The sequence below is a fragment of the Drosophila ananassae genome (assembly GCF_017639315.1).
Source record: "Drosophila ananassae strain 14024-0371.13 chromosome 4 unlocalized genomic scaffold, ASM1763931v2 tig00000241, whole genome shotgun sequence".
NCBI classification, from domain to species: Eukaryota; Metazoa; Arthropoda; class Insecta; order Diptera; family Drosophilidae; genus Drosophila; species Drosophila ananassae.
In genome coordinates this window covers 32,077-39,200 of record NW_025319047.1, presented here as the reverse complement: position 1 = coordinate 39,200, position 7,124 = coordinate 32,077, and the positions used below count along the sequence as shown (strand labels likewise).

At 36.1% G+C, this 7,124-nt stretch overlaps 1 non-coding gene across 1 annotated transcript; it reads right to left on the bottom strand.

The window, feature by feature from the left end:
• Window positions 1-4,921: 4,921 nt before the first annotated feature.
• On the bottom strand, window positions 4,922-5,008 carry Trnas-gga. Its single transcript has one exon. It is a non-coding gene; the product is annotated as a tRNA-Ser (tRNA).
• Window positions 5,009-7,124: the final 2,116 nt, after the last annotated feature.

The following is a 7,124-nucleotide window of genomic DNA, read 5'->3' as shown; positions in this document are numbered from 1 at the left end:
TTATCCAGGGATAATAAGTGCTTTCTTTACAGCAGTTGCACTGGCTTTTTTTTTATTAGGATGTTGTAATTTATATAAAGCAAACACAATACTTAGTGATGTTGAAAGCACTCAGCTTGGTGGTTTAGAACGAAGTTAAAGTTTTGATTTCTTCTCCAGGCCCTGCTGAAAATTTTTGTACATGTTAAAAACATCTTGATAATTGAGGTGAGTGTAAATTTGAGTAGTTTCCAGGCTTGAGTGACCAAGCAGTTGTTGTATTGATCTTATGTCAATATCTTCCTGAAGCAAATGAGTAGCAAAACTATGACGAAATGCATGTGGAGATAAAATTTCTGGTAAATTTAACATTCTCCTTATTTTCTGCAAACGATTGGCCACATAAGTTCTTCCCAATTTTTTTCCTCTTACTCCCACAAAAAGATGTTGTGCTTCATCAAGGTAAGGGCAAGCTTTTATATACTCTTGTATACATTTTTTTACTACGGGGAGAATGAATACCTGCCTTTGTTTATCTCCTTTACCTGTTACTATTAAACTTTCATTGTTAATATCACTAACCCTAAGGTTCAACGCTTCACTGATTCTTAAGCCTGTACCATATAGCAGGACGATAATCGCAATTTCTCTTTTTACCACCCAAGGTTCACCCAGGTCGGATAGTTTCATTTCTTTCAATAAAGTTTTTATATTAGGTATTGATAATGCTTTGGGCAGAGTTCTTCTCTGAATTGGCCTTGATAAGGAAAATACAGCTTCATTGTCTATATTGTGGTTATTTTTTATGTACTTGAAGAAATTTCTGATTACTGAGAGTGCTCGAGTGTTGGATCTTGCGTTTACACCTCTTGCGTAACGAGAGGTAAGCCAACTTCTTAACTCAGGTATGCTTAAATTTTTCAGAGTACCAACATTTACTTCTCCGCCAATGTGAGTATTTAGGAAACTTATAAGATCCTTCAAGTCCCTCATGTATGACTCTAAAGTATTTGGTGAATAAGATCTGTTGCACCTCAGCCACTCATACCATTTTTCAATGATTGAACCGAGGTCCACAATTATTTTTTAAAGAAAGCATCGATGCACGCATCTCGAAAGGCTTCATTTATATCAGGATGAGAGTGACAAATTCTGTATATATCCTCTGCTGCTGCGCCATATGCCATTGCAACCGCTGCTTCGTTTATTAGCGTGTCAGCGTATGCTCCTATGATATGCACACCTAGTATTGTATCTGCTCTGCTACAAGTCAGCACTTTCACGAATCCTTCAGCATCATCAGTGATTTTTGCTCTGCCGTTTGCAGCAAATTGACATTTACCAACTTTGTACTTACGGCCAACACTTTTCAACTCCTCTTCAGTTTTACCGATTGAAGAAACCGCAGGGTGAGTGTAAATGACAGATGGTATGATTTCATAATCAACGTGAGGTACTTGCCCAGCGATTATCTCTGCAACTGCCACTCCTTCTTCTTCTGCCTTATGAGCAAGCATTGCTCCACCGATCACATCACCAATAGCAAATATTCCTTTTACATTAGTTTCATATCTGTTGTTAACTTGAACGAAACCACGACTGTCTTTCTCTATTTTTTCAAGACTCTCAGTGCATGGTTTGCGACCTACTGCAACCAGCACCTTATCTGCCTCTATAGTGTTTGTTTGATTATCTTTTACAGAGCAAACTTTCACACTCAAAGAATTACTACTTTGTTTTATCTCCTCAACTTTAGTACTGAGTAAAAATTTTATTCCTTGTTTTTGTAGACTAGAAAGTAGAGACTTACTTAATTCTCCATCCATTGCTGCAGCGATTCTATCAAAAAATTCTACTACAGTGACTTCAGACCCTAGCCTGCTCCATACAGAAGACATTTCAAGCCCTATTGCCCCGGCTCCGATTACGACAAGTTTTTTTGGTACTTCAGTTAAAGATAATGCACCAGTTGATGAAATAATATTTTTCTCATCGATATTAATTCCTGGCAAAGAAATAACGTCAGAACCGGTTGCAATTACTATATTTTTTGTCTTCAGCACCTTACCTTCAACTGAAACTTCAAGATTACCTTGGTCAAAAGAAGCAAGCCCATTGATTTTAGTGATTTTGTGAAGGTTAAACAGATATTCTATACCTTTTCCAAGTTCCTGAACTCTGGCGTCCTTATAACCTAGCATTTCTTTTAAATCGAAACTTGCGTCCTTAATTTTTATGCCAAGCTTCGACAGATCATTTTTCGTGTGAGCATACTGATAGGAAGAATGGAGCAATGCTTTGGAGGGTATGCACCCAACTCTGAGGCATGTGCCACCAAAAATGCTATTTTTATCTATACAGGCAACTTTCAATCCAAGCTTTGCAGCAGCGATAGCGCACTTATAGCCTCCTGGGCCACCACCTATAACAATTAAATCATAATCAGTCATAAAAAACAAACCTATTTTCTAAAGAATAAACACCATTCTTCTCAGTTGTTACATATATCTTATTGCGAGTAAACACTGGAGTGTGAAACACATTACCAGGTACTTTGACTACCTTTCCTGCACTTTCAGATCCCGGAAAAGCAAACATTGAACTTTTATTGCTTGTCACCCACAGTGTATGGGCATGCATAATTGGAGCAAACAATTGCGTATTTTCTATTAAATCAGATGCCCAGACTGTTTCTCCATTTTTTATATCCAGGCCAATTATTTTATCATCTTTAGTAACTATAAAAATTCTGCCGCCTTCTTTTTGTTTCTCTGCAGGAATAAGAGGACTGTAATATGATTCAATGTCTGATACACTTTTTACTTGCAGTGACTTTGACCATAAAATATTTCCTGATTTTACGTCAATACCATAAATATAAGAATTATTTGTAGCTATTAAAGTATCGCCAAGCACTCTCGGTGTAGTAGTTACATCTGTGAGCTGTGTATCCAAAAGGTTTGTAGCCAATTTTTGGCTCCACAATTTTTTACCGTCTTCATTAAAAGCTATTAACTCACCATTTGAAAATGGTGCTATTATTTTATCGTTAGAAATTGTTGGCGATATGGAATACAAACCTCGAACCTCATTGATACCGTTTTGATAAGCCCAAGCGGAGCTGCCATCTTTTATATCAAACACGTACAGATAATTATCAATAGTCAATACTACCAATTTATTATTTATTACTGCTGCTTTTCCTCTTACTGGAGCTCTCAATTCTTTTTCCCACTCAATCTTGCCAGTTTTTGCGCCTATTGCGTGTAAAGTGTTATCCACTATAAAGAAAACATTTTTTTCATAATGTGATAGGCTCATGTTACCAATTTTTTTCCTATGTGAGAGGTGTAATTTCCAATTCATAGCCTTTGAGTTATCAATATCAAAGGAATATAAAGCGCCGTGCTTGTCTGATAAAATAACGCTATTTTCTATAAGCACTGGAGCTACATATCCTTGAGATAGTTTTTTATCCACTAGACTTATTCTCTCGCTTGCCATTGTGTAACTGCTACACAATAACATTATCATGACAATTATTACTTTCATTATTTATTGAAAACAAGATTCATTAATATACATCTTAAGAACCTTAATTACAACGGAAATGTTCTTGCTGCATGTTAAAAACGTTGATTTATGAACGAAATATTATATTATTATGTGAGATAATGTATATTCTTAGAGGTAGTACACCTCATCCACTATGCAGCAACGTGCATAGCTGTATGAACATTGAGATATAAAATAATTTATACCAAGAAGAAAGATGTCATCCAAATAGCCTCTTTTCCTGTCATCCCAGTGCTTGACACTGGGATAGCTTTGTTGCATAGCAACTGAAAAAATCTGGTGGCTACTGACAAAATTCATTATAAATAGCTATTTAACTGTTGAAGAAAAAATATGCCACAAAAAATGAGAGTTAGTAACTGCCATGAATATAACAAATTTCTAGAAAAAAGAGGAAATATTTTTCGTTACATCGATAAAGCTATCGAAAATTGGTATGAAAATAGTCCAAAAATGCAGGGCGGCAACTATATTTATAGTGATAAAGTTGTGATTTTAGTGCATATAATCGTTAATCTTTTTAGAATTGGCTTAAGACAAACAGTCGGGTTTATAAAAGGATATTTGCAACAAATAGGAAGAGATTTGGCAGTTATCAGCTATTCGCAAGCTTCAAAAAAAACTTAATATTAAGATCAATGATTGCAGAATTGATAAAAATAATATGGAAGATATCGAAATTGCCATAGATAGCACAAGCATCAGCATTTATAACAACACACAGCAAGGAAAATAGCGCTGATAGAAAATATCGTGGCTATGAACAGACAAGAAAATTGCATGTAATGTTGAATATAAACAGCAAAAAAGCCATAGCTGCAAAATACAGTAACGGTCTGATCACTATGGAGCTTGCGATTTACTTAAAGGAGTTAATTTTCAGCATGCCATAAAAGCACTATATGCAGACAGAGCATATGACAGACATAAACTCTATAAATTGTGTGATGAATGCGGCATAAAGACAAAAATTCCTCCAAAAAAACAATGCAGCAGAGCATCCAAAGTATGGTAGAGAGAAATGCTGCAATTAGACTAATAAAGTCATACAGCGAAGATGGAATGAAGAGGTGGAAAAGGCAAACAAACTACGGAAAAAGATCTTATGTAGAAAGTTTTTTCTCGCGACTGAAACAAACATTCGGGTTTAATTTTCGGAACAAATCTGAAATTAATCGTGGGAAGGAACTGCTACTCAAGTGTTATTTGCTTAATCAATTTACTGACATTGGTATGGCTAAATTTGAAATGGCTACATGAATTTATCGTAAATTACCACCGCATAGTTGTAACATTGTACCATATTACAATGTTCGTACAGTTGTGTGCGCGACCGGGGGTTTTATTCTATTCTAGAAGTAACATACGGAAAAGGGGGGATTCGAACCCCCGACATATTTTCATATGTGCACGCTTTCCAAGCGTGTGCTTTAGACCACTCAGCCACCTTTCCATGCTTATTCATAATATTGAAAATTGTACTGCTAAACAATATAAAAACCTGGTATATAGGGTTCACCACGAAAATTCACAGTATTGTTAAACTTGCTTCTGCAAGTTGGAAATGTTTTATCGCAACCTGCGAGTATTGAATATTTATCTCCAGCAAAAATTTGGTATGGAGGCGAAGTAAACAACGTAACTACTTTATTTTTATATTCTTTTACTACACCTTCAAACGCTATTGAGCCAAAGAATTTTACTACTCCGTGCTTATAATATTCATCACTCTCAGTTAAATTCGTGTCTTCAAATCTTCTTTCGTCTATTACTTTAGTGATTGTACTTATTTTACTAAATTTTTTAGTATCGGCTTTACATTTATCATCGCAAAATTGTGCTCTGCATGCAGGAGAGTATAATTCTGCTATGCTTCTCTCAAGCTTTGCTGAAAGCCCTCTAATTTCAACAATAAATCTTCCACTACTTAATGTCACTTTACCAAAAATTCCTGAATGTAGATTCATTGTTCCCTGGGTCAAGTCTTTATAATTCACAAGAAATATCTCAATATTTGCAAAGTCGTACTTTCCTGATAAAACATCTTTTTTTTTGATATCAACACTATTTAATATTCCCTCAATTTCCAAATTATCAGTCTTTAAATTGCTGTTTAATATTATACTACTGGCTGTAAATCCACTTGAAGATTTATAGAGTATATTATCAATATTTAAGTCTTCATCATAGTCAGTGAATCCCATTACTTCTCCACCTGCAAGCGTTAATTTCCAGCACGTAGCAGTGGTAAGTAATTCTCCAGCTAAATGATTTTTTAGTGTGGTTTGCATAGGGTCCTCCTGCTTAATTGATTAAATTTGAAAGTAGCTATACGGCCAGTAGAATAAGGGCAGTGTGTTCTTTTCTCATCATCTAAGTAGCCATAAAGCGTCATTCCGGTGACCATAGGGTGTCATTCCAGTGCTTGACACTGGAATCCAGGAAATTTTGCTTGTAAGTAAGCAAACTGATTTGGTGAGCATAAAAAGTGGCTGATCTTATGCTGAATAAACGCTTTTGATGAAGTTGCATGGAAAGCTGGATCCCAGTGTCTGGGCACTGGGATGACATCCTTCTTGGTGGAGTGTCCTCAAATCACAATGTTCGTACAGTTGTGTGTCACGCACTGGGATGACAGGAGAGAGGACACCATATGTTTATTTGATCGACAAATAAACACTAACAGACAAGAATACACCACAATTAACTGTGGTGTGTACTGGCTGGTTAGAAAGAAAACTTCACACCAGTAAGAAGGAGAATTCCTTGGTTAGAAGGTACATCAGCATCAGACTCATCTTTCAGCTTACCTGTTTCGTTAGTCATAAAATAATGGAGAGCTGCGTAAGGAACAAATTTGTTCTTACTGCATGCAGGAGACAGATCATATTGAACGCCAAGTGCACCATCATGAAGCATATCTTTGTCATTCATTCTGCTGCCAAAATACGTCAAACTTGTGTAGATATTCTCATGTTGATACCCAGCTCCTACAGTCCAATACATGGTATCTATACTATCTTTACCAAATTGAGCTTTCAGCCCTTCCACTCTTTTGCCATCAGTAGCATCTTTACTATCAATTTCCGTATAGGTATCACCAATTAATTTTTTAATACCCTTCGGTTGACCAGATTTGCCCAAGTATGCAAAAGAGGCAGCAAACTTTACGCCTTGATCTTCATTAATCTTATAATCAGCGCTTACACCAAAATTAACACCCATCAGGTCATTATACTCCACAAATTCCTTATAAAGATGCTTATCTTTACTTGGTTGCTTTGGAAAGCCATATTCACCAACTGCAGAAGTTTTAACTTTTATGTTATGTTTATCAAAGTCATATTCATATGATGCACCAGCACTTACTATGTGCTCATAGTCTGGGCCGACATGCTTTATCGTTTCCTTATGTTCTATCTTACCGCCTTTATCTTCTGAAACTGTTTCTTTTACAGTAAACAAACCACTATCATAACGAGGTGAGTAGCTGATACCAAATCTTGCGCCCATATAATTTGGTGAGTAGTAAGCAACTCTAAATGGCAGTGTAGTCATAACGCCTTTGT